General features: G+C 39.9%; 1 protein-coding gene and 1 pseudogene across 23 annotated transcripts in view; both read left to right on the forward strand.

Moving 5' to 3' along the window:
- LOC144315329 (charged multivesicular body protein 3-like) overlaps positions 1-14,009 on the forward strand; it is a 29,195-nt pseudogene extending 15,186 nt beyond the window's left edge.
- LOC144316322 (uncharacterized) overlaps positions 1-16,168 on the forward strand; it is a 197,132-nt gene that overhangs the window by 162,465 nt on the left and 18,499 nt on the right. The window lies entirely within an intron of this gene.

Consider the following 16,168-nt stretch of genomic DNA (forward strand, 5'->3'; position numbering starts at 1 on the left):
ATAATACTGAATGTTGACAAGGATGTGGAACAAACAGAGCTCTCACATATAGCTGTGGGGATGTAAAATGGTGCCACTACTTTGGAAAGCTGTTATTTTCTTTAAAAGTTAAACATATTCCTATCATACCACCAGCTGTTCTCTTCCTAGGTATTTACCCCAAAGAAATAAAAACATATGAACACACAAAATATTGTGCACAATGTTCATGACCATGTATTTGAAATAACCTCAAACTGTAAATGATATGTGTTCATCAACAGGTGAATAAATAAGCAATAAGTACACTTATACAATCGACTATTACTCAGCAATAATAAAGTGAATTGCTGATATATAAAGATATATATATATATATATGGATGAATGATACCAATATGAATGAATCTCAAAGTAATTTAACTAAGTGAAAGAAATCAGATACAAAAGACCACAAACTGTGTGATTATATTTATATAATATATTTATATATTATTATATCAGTATATTTATATAATATACTGAGGGATGCAAATTGGTCCAAATTGTCAAGAAACATCAGCAGCTGCCTATGGCCAGGAGTAGAGGGAGGGATGGAGGGTTAAGGGACACAAGGGGGGGATTATGAAAGTGTTCTACTTTTATTTTTTTATTTTTAAAAAAAAATTATTTATTCATGAGAGACACAGAGAGTGAGAGAGGCAGAGACACAGGCAGAAGAAGAAGAAGGCTCCACACAGGGAGCCCGACGTGGGACTCGATCCCAGGACTCCAGGATCATGCCCTGGGCCAAAGGTGGGCGCTACACCGCTGAGCCACCCAGGGATCCCCATGAAAGTGTTCTATATCTTGAAGATAAAGACATTTGTCAAAACTCACTGAATTGTACACTTTAAATGGATACAGTTAATATATAATTATGTAAAAAGAAAGTTAATTAAAAATTTTTTTCATGTGTTCCTTGCTGGATGAAATCTATCAAATCTTGATTACTCCTTTGCTTATTGTCTTTTCTCCCATTTAATTTATATTATTATAATAGACTTAGAGACACAACTATAATTGCTTCTGTGTGTGTATATGAGAGAGACAGGGAGAGAGAGGGGTGGAACTGAGGAAGAAGAAATTGAAGATTCCAAAATGCTAGAGGATTTTGAAGAAATTCTAGAAGCATAGAATCCAAAATCCAGGTGGAGGTATGGGAGCTGGAGTCAGGGGGGGGATCTAAGGTAGACGCATGAGAGTCAGAAGTAGCCATGTCCTATGACCTCAGATGTTCTACAACTTGAAGTAACATGAGAGTCCTGAATGTGCAGGTAGTTGGGGAGAAGGGGGGTGTACTATAGAAGTCACTGAGAGATAAAGGGTTCAGTTGGAACAGGAGGGGGTCAAGGGATGAGCAGGAAATTCCAGACCAAGAGGAGCCCTCTCCATGTTCTTAGGGGGTGTTCAAGCCGTGTCTTCTAGGATCTACTTGAAGGACAGCATGCTGCTGACCACTGTTTATCATCCCCACTTCTATTGCTCACCAAAATCTCACAAACTTTTGACAAATGTCTAGACTTTCACTGTGGAGAAATTAGAAAATGGAGCTGCTTCTGACCTGATTATCGATAGATCTTTGTCTGGCTTTCTCAAGCATCACTGATGAAATCGTGATACTCATGATGGAGGTCCACCTCCAGCAAGCAACAACCCCGGTCTTCTCTTACTGAAGGATTATGTTATTTTGCCTATAATATGTCCGTTAAAAAGAGCCTTTGCTTTTTACTGGCATGGTCAAAATGTAGTCCCGCTAAGGAGAATTCTTTGTGCCTACTAAGTGGATTGTGAAGTTGGAACAGTGACTGAGAAGAGCCATGCCAAATAAATTTTATTTTAATGACTTCGGTCTGTATCATCAGTCTTAGATAATTGTACTGCAGCAGACATGACTTTCTTCCAGAGGCAGACTGTTAGAATGCATGACATAATAATGCCATGATCAATCTGACCTAGCCCTCACCAAGGGCAAAGAGGTACAGGTTCACAGACTCCTATCACTACTGTTGAATGATACATCAACATGGTGTTTGGAGGTGATCTATCAATCCCAAAATATATTGTTAAAAATAACACCCAATGAAAACAAATATTTGGATCCTTGGGCTCCTATAAAGAAGGCAATTAACAGATTATGAATGGTATAGACTTCTGATGTTTTGATTTGGGGCTTTGGAATTTGAACTTAGGTTGCTGAATCATCATTGCATCATTATTGAGACTATAGCAAAATTCCCCTCCCACCTTACCCTTACTTCTATTTTTTTTAAAACCAGGTAGAAAATGTATATATGGTACTTTCCAAATATTAGTATCTGATCTCTCTGTGATTAATTGCGCACTTGATTAACCTTAATTGCCAAGATAGCAAGAAAGCGCTCTCTTAACTATTTTTTGATGTTTTGTGTTTGATCATGGTTGTGGAACAACTAAAAAATATTGGTTTCAGGAGAGAATAATTAGCCAATTAATTAATTGAGGTCTGTTTATATTTTTATTTTCAAGGCATTTATTGGTCTTGACTAAAATAATTCCATTTTCATTCAAGTCATTAAAGCCCATAAAGGGGCAGTGAGGCTATTACGTTGAGGCATAGTGTGTAGCTGGGAGAGCATGGAGTCATGCAGAACTGGCTCCATTTTTAAAGCTAAAAATGGTATTGAAAATTCCAAAATACTAAGGATTATTACGTGGAGAGAAATATACCTAGGGCTTCTAGAGGCATAGGATCCAGGATACCAATTGGGCCTGAAAAGCTGTTCTGAGGGTTTTTGTATGTATTACATTTAATCCTTAACAATAGCTCCCTGAGGTAGGTCTTATTATTGTCCCTATTTTTCAGAGGCGAAAACTGAGGCATAGTGAGATTAAGTAATATGTGCATATTCACAGAGCAAGTCACCGGGTAAATAAGGATTTTTATCCCTATGATGTGGGCTGCTATTCTTATTGGTGTATTATCATTAGGATAGCAAAAGTAGCTGGCATGATGTCCTTCGTGTAATAGGTGCTTAATAGGTGCAGAAATATGTTAGGTAGTATTAATTTATTTCGATTTCATAGTAAGACAAAGCCAACTGATGTTTACAGATTTCAAGGTCTCAAGCCAATAGGAAGTGGTAATCCTTAAACACAGTAAAGACAAGAAACTGAAAGACATGCTTTGTTCTTCCCCGCTGTCGTCGGCATGGTTGATAGAGGACCCCTACTCTGTAACCAGAGTTGCACCAGAGTGTGTGGTGATGAGGTAGGGAGGAGGGTAGCCTGCTCCCATTGGTCACATAGAGGTGGGACCTCAGTTCTTTGGTTTGCCCCTGCAATTTTAAAACAACCAGTTAAACCAGTCGTTTTGGAGTAGAAGTGGACAGATTCATACCTATTAGGCAACACGTGGCAAAAAGCAACCACATCACTTGGCTGATGGCTTTCAGTCAAGGCTCCCCAAATTAAGAAAGCCACTGAACTGGCTATTTACTTACTTTGAGACCCTAAACTCCCAGCTATTTTGTTAAAGGAGTATAACCTAAGGACAGGAGTATAATGTAAGGCCGAGGCTTGGCCCATTAATTTTCCTGTGTTACTGGGGAGAGTGGGGTGGTGGAATGGGGTGTGGTGTGTGGCAGTGAGTAAGGTGCACAACTGACTTGATACTTTTTGTTTTTTTCAAGGTACACCTCGCTGAACTAATCTCTAAAGAACCGTACTTAGTAGTGTATTTACTTAAAAACTAGCAGATTTATAGCTTCCATTCATGTAACAATGAAAGATTTTTAGCCGTTCTTTTATTTGAATTTGATACCTTATATGCCGTCATTACATACATAAGGTCTGTGATATTTAAGTAGATTTTTATTTAAATTTCATTTTGCTTTTTAGCGATTTTTGTCTCTTGTTTTTACCTTTGAAAGGGCCATATCAGGGCTTACACAGTTAATAAAAGCGAACTAAAGCAAATAATCACCTTCTAATACTTCTTTCAGCATATTCTAATTTTTTAATGGAGAAAATGCATTCTTAAATTAAATATGCATAATAAGGAATACTAATAATAAGAATAAAGTGGAATATGTGAGAATGAATCTAGTGTTGTAAGCAAATGCATTTGATTTGCTAAGGATAAAAGCTGGCTCGAATCAGTAAGAATCCGTGCAAAAAAGAAAAGCCTCATAATGTTCATAAATTGTCCATAATTGTATGGATTTTAAATATAAAAGTTGGCAGTGGCAAAAGCTAAAAGCCATTAGGAAATATACCATTGTGCCGTGCACTTGGAGCAGTAAGTCACAATCGTATGAAAAAAATCCCTAGCTAGAGTTTTCTAAAATTTTGATAACCACACTTGAAACTTATCTTGATGTTTACTACAATGCATGCATTGTTCAGTATGGCATGGCCTAATGCATATATGAATCATATTTGAAAAGAGCTACTAATTAACATGAATAGTCTTCTTCTGTGAAGGTCGTTTATTGCAAAGTTCTATTTTTTTTTTCAGCTGAATATTGCTAGAGGAGCCCTCAACAACAGCCATTAGTTTAAGAGACTAGTCTGTTTTCTGCCTGGCATTGAGTTATAGTTTTAAAGAGTCTTTTTCTCCTGCAAAGAAGCCATAAAAATAATATTTAAAAATAAGAGAAAGAAGAAAAGAAAAAAAGAGGGAGAGAGAAGAGAGATCTTTCTCTTCTTGAGCAGTACATCCACTCATGAAGTTTTATCCTGTCATCAACTGTGTTCCCGAATGAACTTCTTGTTATAGTATTTAAGACTTATTTGTTTAAATTATTAGACTTCAAAAGGGATTGATCAGGAGTTTTTCTTTGAAAACCTCCCAAGGATTCACTGGGAATGTCCCTGAGATTTTTGCCACAGAAGTAAAAGTGCTTTGGGGTTAGGTTCTACTACTTTGCACTGAAGGAACTTCCAGAACCTTCCACGGTTTCAATTTGGGATGCGTAGGTTTTTTTGGCTTAGATGTTTTAAGGAACTCAGCCAGGATGAAGGGATTTCTAAGGACTGTTGGGAAACAATATTACTCTGTGCTAAAAACCTCTCTTAGCTAAAGATCTTCAGTCAGAGTTTTGTCTCCATTTGTCATAGTTAATTTTATGTGTCAAATTGGCTAGGTTACGGTGTCCAGTTGTTTAGTCAAACTAAACAGACTGGGCCAGTCTAAATGTTGCTGTGAAGATGGTTTTTAGATGTGATTAACATTTAAATCAGCAGACTTTGAGTAAAGCAGATTACCCTCAATAATGTGAGTGGGCCTCATCCAATCAGTTGAAAGCCTGAAGTAGAAAAAAAAAAGTTTTCCCAAAGAAAAAAGAAATTCTGTCTCAGGGCTGCAGGGGGGAAACCCTGCCCGAGTTTCCAGCTGGATTTTGGACTCAAAACTACAATGCCAACTCTATCCTGAATTTCCCACCTGACAGCCTGCTCTGTAGACTTGCCAGACCCCACGATCCTGTGAGCTAATTCCTTAAAATAATCTTTTAATCTCTTTATCTATCATCTATCTGTCTATCTAATATCTATCTATCTATCTATCTATCTATCTATCTATCTATCTATCATCTATCATCATCTCTATCCTGTTGGTTCTGTTTCTCTGGAGAACACTGACTAATCCAATATACCATTTAAGTAAAATTGGAGTAAGTTTATTGGACAAAACATGCTCTTGACCTCCCAGAAGAGAACTGGGTTTGGGGCCGGGTTTGCTGGGGACAACAAAAGGACTGAAGAGCCAATCACTTTGTGGTTATTGCCTACATAATACCAGATAACCTATTTGATAAATACATACATTACTTTTACTGGTCAATCTGGTTAGAATAAGTCCCTGGAATTTGTCAATTAAATGCATTTTTTGATATCTGAAGACTGTGGAAGTGCTGAGTGGCTATTATGGGAATGGAATGAATCACCCCAGCAAGGCTTGGCTTTTGGAAATATCAAGCAGCAGTTCTCACTGTGACTTTGTAATGTATACCTTCTTAAGTTTTGTACCATGCAAATGCTTTAAAAGACAAAATTAAATAAAAAGCATCTAAGAGGCCCTTTAGCTTGTACCCACTTGCCCCAAATGTCTCACATTGCTAGTTAGTTATGAAAGGGGCACAAATATGGTAGGAGAGGGGGCCAAACCCCTCAGATATCACCTCTGTCATCTTCCTGATACCCACCCCCTTCATGAAGTCAATGTATAAAATCGGTATTTATTGATGGTTGATAATGTACAAGTGCCTTACTCAGCTCCACCCCTGCCGTAAAAAATACCATAGACTGTGCCTTAAACAACACTTAATTATTTTCTGGAGACTGGGAAGTCCACAGTCAAGATTTCTTTTGAGGGGTTTCTTCCTGGCTTACAGACAGCCACCTATTTTGCTGTGTCCTCACGTGGCCTTTCAGTGCGTGAATGTGGAGAGAAAGACTCCATCCTTATGATCTCATTTAACCTTAATTACCTCCTAAAAGCCCTGTCTCCAAATACAGTCCCATTGGGAGTCAGGGCTTTAACACATGAATTTATGGGGGTGGGGACACAATTCAGTCCATGACAACAAGACACTTATTTTGTACTCAAGACATTTCTTTATTGGGTACACTCCTGGAGACTGCAGTATTATAGGGGGTACTGGACAAGAGGACAAATGCTATACCATGAAGCAGAGTGAGATAATTGTTACAAGCCAGGGTCAACAGGACTGTAAGGAATGGAGTGGTTGCATACAGCTGGGTGATCAGGAGAAGCACCCAAAGAAGAAGTCCTTGTATTAGACACTAAAAGGAGGAGGGACTTTGGCTAGTGACAGGATGGAGATGATCAGCAGAGTGAAGATTGACATAAGACAAGCAGCAGGAGAAGAACACAGGATGGAAATGGTCAGGGAAGACGAGTTGTTCCAGATTGTCTGGAGTTCACTTAAGTGTGGCAGGGATTGTAGTAAGAAAGGTAGACTGAGGTCAGAGAACACAGGGACCAACCTTCCAAGGGACTTATTGGAAGGGTATTGGTGAGTCACCAAAAAATTTTGCCCAGGGAGGTGCTGGTTATTTTATAAACTTCCTTTTACTGCTACTGAACACACTGCTTGAAACATCTTTACTGGAAAAGTCTGATTTTACCATTAAGAAACTGATTCCTTCAAAATTGGGCCATTCCCTTTCCAGATGGAATCTCGCCCTCTCACAGAAACATGTCTGTGGGGGTAACCTGACAGGGGCTGGGCAGACAGTCAGGCGCAGGAAGTGGTAAGGCTCTTGAATGAAGGAGTTTTCTCAAATGAATAGCAGAAAGGATGTTGCAGTGCGTTTTCCTGTTGGGGAAGTTTAATTCTTCATGGTTTGCTTGGCTGTCAGAACGTTTCACATTTTTATTTGTGAACATACATGGTGATCATCCTTAAGACAAAAAAATCTGATGGCAGGTCCCTCGATGCCCTTGTTCAGAGCAGATGTTGCAATCAGAGCCGGGCTTTCAATTCTCACCTCTGAGATGTTGCAAATTGCATTAAGAAGCATCTCTCCTGGTCTTCATGTTTTACATATAACTTAGTAAGGTAATGTTGGGGAAAGGGGTTGAGATAGACAAACTTAACAGATTTGTAGATCACTAAGACAGAGCCATCATCTGTACTGATGTAATTACTCACAGCTCATGTGACAATCAAAATATGTCAACTCAACAGGGGAATCGAAAAAAAAAAAAAGATACATGCTCAGTTCATCAATATGGTACAGTTTTGCAATCCCAGAAGGTTCAGAAAAATTTAAAAATTACTTTGTGTGTGTGTGTGTGTAGTGGGAGGGCAGAAATAAAGAGATGGCAGAAGCAGAGAGGGGCAGCCCAAAGAATGTCTTCCCTTAGAAAATGGTAGGGCTCAGAGGATTAGGGATCCCGAGCTGGGGAAGTGGGAAATGAAGTTCTCTTGTCCTGCTTCTCTTCACGATGAGTTCTTCTCTCCGGCATCCCTGATGTGGGGCCATCTCACCTCTCCTTGAACCCTTCCCCAGGCTGAAGTTCGAACATTCCAACTTGTTGTTTGGACTCTGTTGGACATAACCTAAGTCTGCATGGCAGGGTGAAAATTGGATAAACAGCCATGCTGACTCCAGGGAGATTTTTTTTTTATGCAAACATCTGTTTCTTGAATTTGGCCAAGGTAAGGCCTAGGGGAAGGCGGAATTTCGATCGATGAAATAAGATCAAGAAGATGCTGCCTCATTTTTTTTTTTTCCTCTTTCAGGGAGTATAAACCCTGTCTCTTTCCAGCATTACAGAGGGAGGAAGCCCTTTCCAAGTTTCCCCTGATATTGGCTTTATGTCCAATTCTAGTTTAGATGAGATCATGTGGTAGCTTTTTCTGGTACTTTGTTGTACTACAGATGTAACCTGCACTGAAAGAAATCCCATGCATGCATATAAAAATATGAATTTAGAATAAAAATAAATAGAGCAATCAAAAAATAATTATGATGCACTTCCCCTGTGCCCAGCACTGGGCAAGACACTAAAACATATTACAAGTGTGGAGGACTGAACCCTCCCACGTAGGCAACCCAGAGTTTTAAGAGGGAATTGAAGTGATAAAGAACAATGAAATACAACCTATGATTTAGTACTAAATTGTAAGGGACTAATGTTAGTAGCTTAGTAGCTGTGGTTGCCTGTAATAGGAGAAGACAGGGTGGGCCGCCCAAGCTGGAGAAGGCTTCAAAAGGGAAGCTTGAATTATGCAGGATCTTTAAGGGGCTGAGAAGCTCTGAACAGGCGGAACCCGGGAGAGGATCATTTCCGCGGGAGGAAATTTCAGGAGCTGGCGAAGTCAATTATCCTGTCAATTGATTGTCTGCTGGCTAAGAGCTAATTGGGTAGGACATTGTTACCCTCATTTACCAATGGGGAGAAGAAACTGGGTGACAGATAAATAACAACACCAACAATAACTAATACTCATTTAGCACTTACTATGTTGCAGGAACTGTTCTCGGCACTTTGTGTGTTTTGAATTATGTATGGCTTATAACAAGCCCAATGTTGTCCAGCCTTGGGTAGTTAGGCCAGCATGGGTCAAGGGGCCAGCATGGGTGGTCATAGCTTTGTAGAGGGATGGCTGGAAGTGTGGTCGCAGGGACCTCTCCCCAGGCTCCAAGTTCTCTTTAGGCTAGCTGACTAGCCAGAGGATAATAGGTAGGTACTTCTCTTATTCCTTCTTTAGACATGATGAAACTGAAGCACAGAGAAATTAAGAGACTAGCCCAAGGTCACACAGGCAGTAAGTGGCTGAGCTGGGATGAAACCAAAGCCTCTCCAGTTCCAATCCCACAGTCTAAGATGCTAAATAAAGAAGGAGAGCAGAAGCATGGTGAGCAAAATATTATTGACCTTGCAGGATGGATGGGTGCTACATGGGGGAGAGGTTGCATATAAGGGGGAAGGGGAGGCAGACAGGCACTGTTTCACTCTCAAACAATTGTTTCTGTGAACTTGTGAGAACCCATAATGAATTTAAGGTGTGAGTTTGAACACCAACATTCAGGCTTTGCAAAAGATTTCGGGACACCAGTGTTATATAAGGTACACACTGAGCCCTTCCAGTAAAGAAGAAAACTTATCAGAACATTGGTCTCAAGATTCCCCACCCATTCAGTCTTCAGGGATAGGGCCGCTGGAGAAGAGACACACAAAAGCAAATCCATGCCACCTTACCTCCATGCAGGTTCTTCTCTTACTTGTTATTAATTTTAAAACATTCCTTAGGTCTCTAAATTTACCTTGTATATGGGTTTTGGTCCCTGGAATCCAGTGAAGACATAGGATCGTATGGGCCCTCTTTGTATCTCGTGATAGAACCACCAACCAACCAGCCAATCAACCAACCAACTAACCAACCAACCAACCTAATTGGGAAAAAAAAAAAAATCGATGATGTCAGGTTGGTACTCAGAACTGGCTAACAGGCTACACGGGGAAAAGAGAGAAAGTGATGTAGTCAGAGGGGATCCAGGCCAGTTTTTCCTTATCCAAATGCCCTTCCTTTTACAGATACCATATTGCTAAAATTCCCTTAGTAATGATTCATTTCTTTGGGCCTCTTTTCCGTAATAAAGCCAACAAATCTTCCAATGGAAAAAAACACCTAACCCCGTAGTTTTAAACAGCATCTTAAACAGAACAATTAATTTTTCTTAAATGAATTCTTTTTTCTTTAATTTTTAAAATATTTTATTTATTTATTTGAGAGAGGGAGTGAGCGAGCAAGTGAGCATGAGCAGGGGGAGGGGCAGAGGGAAAGGGAGAAGCAGGTTCCCCACTGAGCAGGGAGCCTGATGTGGAGCTGGATCCCAGGCCCCTGGATCATGACCTGAGCTGAAGGCAGACGCTTAACTGACTGAGCCACCCAGGCATCCCTTAAATGAATTCTTAATAATAAACTTGAAATACAAGACAAAAGATGAGCTAGTCTGGGGAAATCAGGTGCCAGAAAGAAGTGGGAAGTTCCTCTGGCTGGCTTAGCCCCTGCCTTATCCTCCACGGTAGCTCCTGAGGCACTACCTTGGTGTCATGGACTGTGGAACTTCATATGAAATCCTTCATGCACCTCGTTCAGGACACAAGCAATGGCCTACCCAACTAACCAATGGCTTAGCCAAATCAGGTTTCATTTTTCTCACAAAAATAAAGGTCTGAAGGGATTGAGCTGTCAGTTTGGGTTCAGTGGCTCAGAGATCTCAGAGCAAATGTCTTTGTGATTTTCTTGCCTTTTGTTTGTTTGTTTGTTTGTTTGTTTTGTTTTGTTTTTTTTGCTTGCTTGGTTTGGTTTGGTTTGGTTGTTGTTGCTGTTTTTGGCTCATGATCTAAAGAAAAGGAGGTTACTTTGGCTCCAGCCATCACCCATTTGCTCAGGGCAGGAAGAAGATGGGAGGGCAGTGCCAGCCGTATCTGTTCCTTAAAATCAAGAAACTAAAGGCTTTCCTGAAAACTTCCAGTAGACTTCTGTTGAGGTAGTTTTGGCCTGAACTATGTCACATGGCCTCTCTAAGATGCAAAAGATTCTGGGAAAAGAAATATTTAATTAGCCCCATTGCCACTAGAATATTGGGGTCCTATTGTCAAGGAAGAATACAGGTGTGGCTATTGAACCAGTGGTGTGAGCCTCAGCCTGGCTGTTCTCTTTATGGACTTCATAAGGAAAAGGTGAGACTTGAAAGTTTTGTTGTAGAGATTGCACAAAAAAAGAACTTATACTGGGGAACTAGTGACTTCCCTTTGGATGGGAGCAAGCAAGTTTAGTTCCCTGTAGGTTGTTGATGGAGAAAGGGTACTAAGAGGAGTAAAGAAAGTGATAGAGAAGCATTGAAGATAAATTATTGGGAATATGTGGGGCACTCCATGCAATTTGGATGGAATGTAATAATTTATCAAGTAGGATATCAGATATTCTGGAACAATGAGCCTAATAACTAACTTCTTTAAAAATATAGTATTTTTTAAATATAGTATTTTGTTTCAAGTGTAAGCAGTTGTTGGGTTGCTCAACCAGATACATTCACTTGATTTTTAAAAAAGATCTTATTTATTTATTCATGACACACACACACACACATACACACGTACACACACAGAGGCAGAGGCAGAGGGAGAAGCAGGCTCCTTTGGAGGAGCCTGATGTGGGACTCGATCCCAGGACCTGGGGATCACGACCTGAGCCAAAGGCAGACGCTCAACCACTGAGCCAACCAGGTGCCCTGATACATTCACCTGATTATCCAGAAAATTGCTTTGTGGAGGCACAACTGAACTTATTAGTGAATGACAGAATGGAGGTAAATGTCAGTAAAACAGGTTTCAGAATGCACACTCACACACACTCACACACACAGCAATAAAGAAAAAGACCAGTATGGGGTGCTTACTCTATCAATAACTTTCTGCTAAAAAGTGAATTTTGCTCCCAGGTCTCTCCCATCCTGCTAAGCAGATAATCAGGGGACAGTTTATCATATCTGTTTTGGGGTAGAGCTATGAAACATTTTCAGTGGAGAGCATGAGTGAGCAGGGACTTGCCCTGAAAAACAGAACAAAAAGAAATTATTAATCATGTTTCCCTTTGTATATTTACTGTTTTGCTTCTGAAGGGGGTATTAGTCCACTAAGAGATATGCCAGATGGGTAATCAATGTGATTTTAAATTTTTATAGAGATAGAACAGAGCTGCAGCTTGGACTTTTTTTTTAGAAGGTACTTTAGCTCTGCGCATTTAAAAACAAACATCTTCGCATTAGAAGGTTACTGTCTTCCATGCGATGATGTTGAATATGTTCTTAAATCCTTTTATTTTTTAAAAACTGGCCTGATGGAATAGAAGAGCTGAAAGGCCTACCAAATGGACGAGAAAAGCTAACCCGCAGAGATGGAAACTGGGGTCCCCTGCAAGGAATGGCTGAGAGCTTTATTTAATCGTAATCATTATTATATCAAATGAACAAACAGATCATAAATTTCACTTCCCTTTCCTTGCTTCGCAGTCAAGGGAGATTTACTTTGTTCTTGCAATTCTTGGGCTAGAAGGAAATTGAAAGGAAGCACTTTCTGAATCTCTTATTTAAGCAAAGCAAGTGAGATCTTCAGCTAAAGTGGCTGCTTGGCCAAAGAGACAGGCTTGGGAATGAGATCACCTTATGGGACCAGGCAGCAGAGCCAACGCCCCAAAGGACAGTGTTTTTAAAACTGTGGGTCCTAAAAAAAAATAATTAAAAAAAAATAAAACTGTGGGTCCTGACACATTAGGGAACCATGAAATCAATTAAGAAGGTTCTGACTGCTTATTATTTCTTAATCCGATAGAGTTGCACAGAAGAGAACAATGTTGAATAAAAAATATAAATGTGAGTCACATGTAAGGATATGCATTATTTATGGAATTTTTGTTCTGATAATAAATGTGTGTCCTCATATAAATCATATTTCTTTACATGGGTCACAGTCAAAATAGTTTGGAGAATACTGTGGCAGAGTTAAGTGTAAGAGGACAGCTGTCCTTTAGCTGACAACCTCAGCTGGAAGGGACGGGGGTGATGGAGTGTCTGGGGTCCTCATGTCCCTGTGAACACCTGCCAGGGCTAGTAACACAGTTAGCTGTGGGTGTGTGCTTTCCCAGGATTCTCACACAAATATTCTTCCACACGAAATTGAGAACATTTTTGCCAAGTTACCCATCCAGAAACACCATTGGGAATTTGATTGGGATTGCACTACATTTATAACAGAACCTGGGAGAGAATTGACATCTTTACTTAGTCGAATCTGCTAACCCAACTGTGTGGGGCCTTGTCCGCACTTACTCTAGTCTTTTCCTGTATCCCTTGGCTCCGTTTATGTTATGTTATGTAATTTTATTTATTTATTTATTTATTTATTTATTTATTTATTTATTTACTTAATTTTTACAAACGCTCTTCATTTTTTACTTGTTGACTCCCATGTATCTGGGATATTTTTTTCCCTTATGAATATACATATGTATTTTTCTGTCCTGATACCATTTTCTTCAAATGTACTGACCTCTCCAGCTCATTGAACTTGTGGATGTCTTGCATGCATTCCTGCTTCTGCTCATGCTGTTCCATTGTGCAGAAAGCCTTTCCTCACACTGCCTGAGGAATGTCTGCACCCTAGCAGAGCTGTCTCTCAGGAGGCCTGCTGCAATAACCCACTAACGAGTCTCTCAGTGTCTCCTCTTACCCGACTGCTGTTCGCCACATAGCCATTGGGTTGGTCTTTGAAAATATAAATCAAGATCCTGTCACTTTCACTTTCCTCTCTAAGACATCTGCTGGCTTTTATTGCCTTTGCAAACATCCAAACGCCATTCAAGACCCTCAAGGCTTCCCATGATGTGGCTCCTGCCCACTTCTCCGACCTCATCCCCTGGACTTTTTTCCTCGTCATTTGTGATGATTCAGCCACACTAGCTTTGCTTTAGGCCCTCACATCCCAAGCTTGTGCTTCCTTTGGCACCTTGGCTATTGCCTATTCCTGTGATTCCAGGATGCTCCTGCTCCTGACGTTCATGTGGCTAGATCCTCTGGTCATGTAGGCACCATGTACATTTTTAACTTTTGATTTTGAGAGGCCTTTTCTGAACCCCAATAGTAAATGGTACTCTCCACACATCTACTCTCTATGTATCATCTTCTTTTTTTAAAAGACTCTTTAGTATCTGTGATTTTCTTATTTCCTTTCTTTTTTATCTGTTTCCCACTCCCCCACCCACCACCTCACACAAGAATGAAAACTTCTCTTGAGTGGAGACTCTATCAGTGATGGCTATCTCTCCAGCTCCACAAAGGCACTAAATAAATGTTTGTTGAATTAGTGGATAGTCCTATAAAGTAGGTACTATACCAAATACAGAGCACAGAAAATATTCGGTCCTTATCTTTAGAAAGTCTACACTTGGAAGGTGACACTGAAAATTGCCTTTCACTTTTCTGAAGTCATCTTATTGTGTATATGTATGTGTATAATCAGGGTTCTTTTTTCTGGGTCACAGCTTCCCACTGTGGGGTTCTGTGAATCTAACACACAGCCTCGGATGTGTCATCTGGTCTTCCCTCTTCTCAGCCATCCCTGAAGCTTGGGTGAAAAAGACTGGAGAGCTCTTCCCTGCTCTATTCCCCCCCTCCCCAGTTCTAATATTTCCATTACCGTTCTGTCAAGCAGTGGCCCAGCCAGGACTTCACAAGAAAGGGAATTCTATGAGAAGGCCTGAGTTTGTGGTGGCCTCTACCTTGTCACTGCAGGCAGCTCTCTGGGCATAATTTTTACCAGACTGAGTCTATTCTGTGGTAAACCTAACTCCAAAAGCATCACTAGAAAAGTCACCTTAATGCAAATAAGAATAACCCTGGGCCCCTTGATTGTTATCTAGGGAGGGGTTTTCAAGTGTTCCCTCTGTGTGGTGGTTCCAGCATGCCCCAGGAATTTTTTGATTAGTAATTATCATGGAGCCTTCACGAGAGAGCTCACGATGTACTAGCCACACTGTGTCAAGATGGCTCAGAAGATTATCCCTCTGAAATATATTGCTTTTATAAGGCAGGTGCTGTGCTCTATAAGAAAGAGTAGAACTTAATGAAAATAATGATGTGCAAAAATCTTTGTTGAGCATCTGCCATTTTGGAATCACTTATTTGGCCCTCTATCCTCACCCTATGGTCATAGGCCCTCTGTGGTGATACACTAGTTAAACTTGTCCTGTGATAGCTTTACACTCACTGCCTACTTAACTCTTACTGTATTGTGTGCTATTATACCAGATTATCAAAATAGTCGACATACTGAACAATTCACATTAAGGTATAAATACATGTCTAGTTACAAATTTATGTGCTATCCAGGGTGATGTAAGGAAGTGTTGAATCCTTATATTATATACCTGAAACTAATATAACACCATATGTTAACTAACTGGAATTAAAATTAAAAAGATAAATACAGTAAAAATAAAAAAATAAGTAATAAATAAATAAAGTTATGTACTATCTCTCCCATATGGCAAACCTGAAATTTTATGAAGCTCCCCAAGTGTTAATTAAGGTGAGCTGAATGATAGGAATTTCAGCTACTAAGAAAGGTGTTTTCCAGATCTGTTTTGGACATTGCTTACCTACAGTGTGTATACACAGACATCACTTTTACTGGTAAGCTATCCAAATCCTCTTGAAAAAGGTTAAAATTGAACTGCATATGGTTTTCACGAATTGTCTTTGGCAAAGCTTCTAAGTGGTGATTACAGAAATTCTTGTGCAAAGTCAGAGAGACTAGACTTCAGATTTGCTAATGAGACAGCTCTGCGTCTAGCTGTGTGTGGCTGTATTTATCACCCCACACACCCGAGCCATACTCACATGGCACCAAGACAGAGAAGGAGGATTATTATTCTTACTAGTTTTCAACAACTAAAGGCAGTCAACTCTGCAACAGGGGTTTTATGTTTACGAGCAACAAAGCCAGATAAAGAGGATCTCTCTTTCGGCAATATTACACTAAATATGTAACTTCTGTTAATTTCAGTGCACTTTCTCTATCAAATTTTGAATTTGACCTTCTATATGTCTAAGGAAATGGGGAAAGTCCACA

Source organism: Canis aureus, chromosome 6 (genome assembly GCF_053574225.1).
Source record: "Canis aureus isolate CA01 chromosome 6, VMU_Caureus_v.1.0, whole genome shotgun sequence".
NCBI classification, from domain to species: Eukaryota; Metazoa; Chordata; class Mammalia; order Carnivora; family Canidae; genus Canis; species Canis aureus.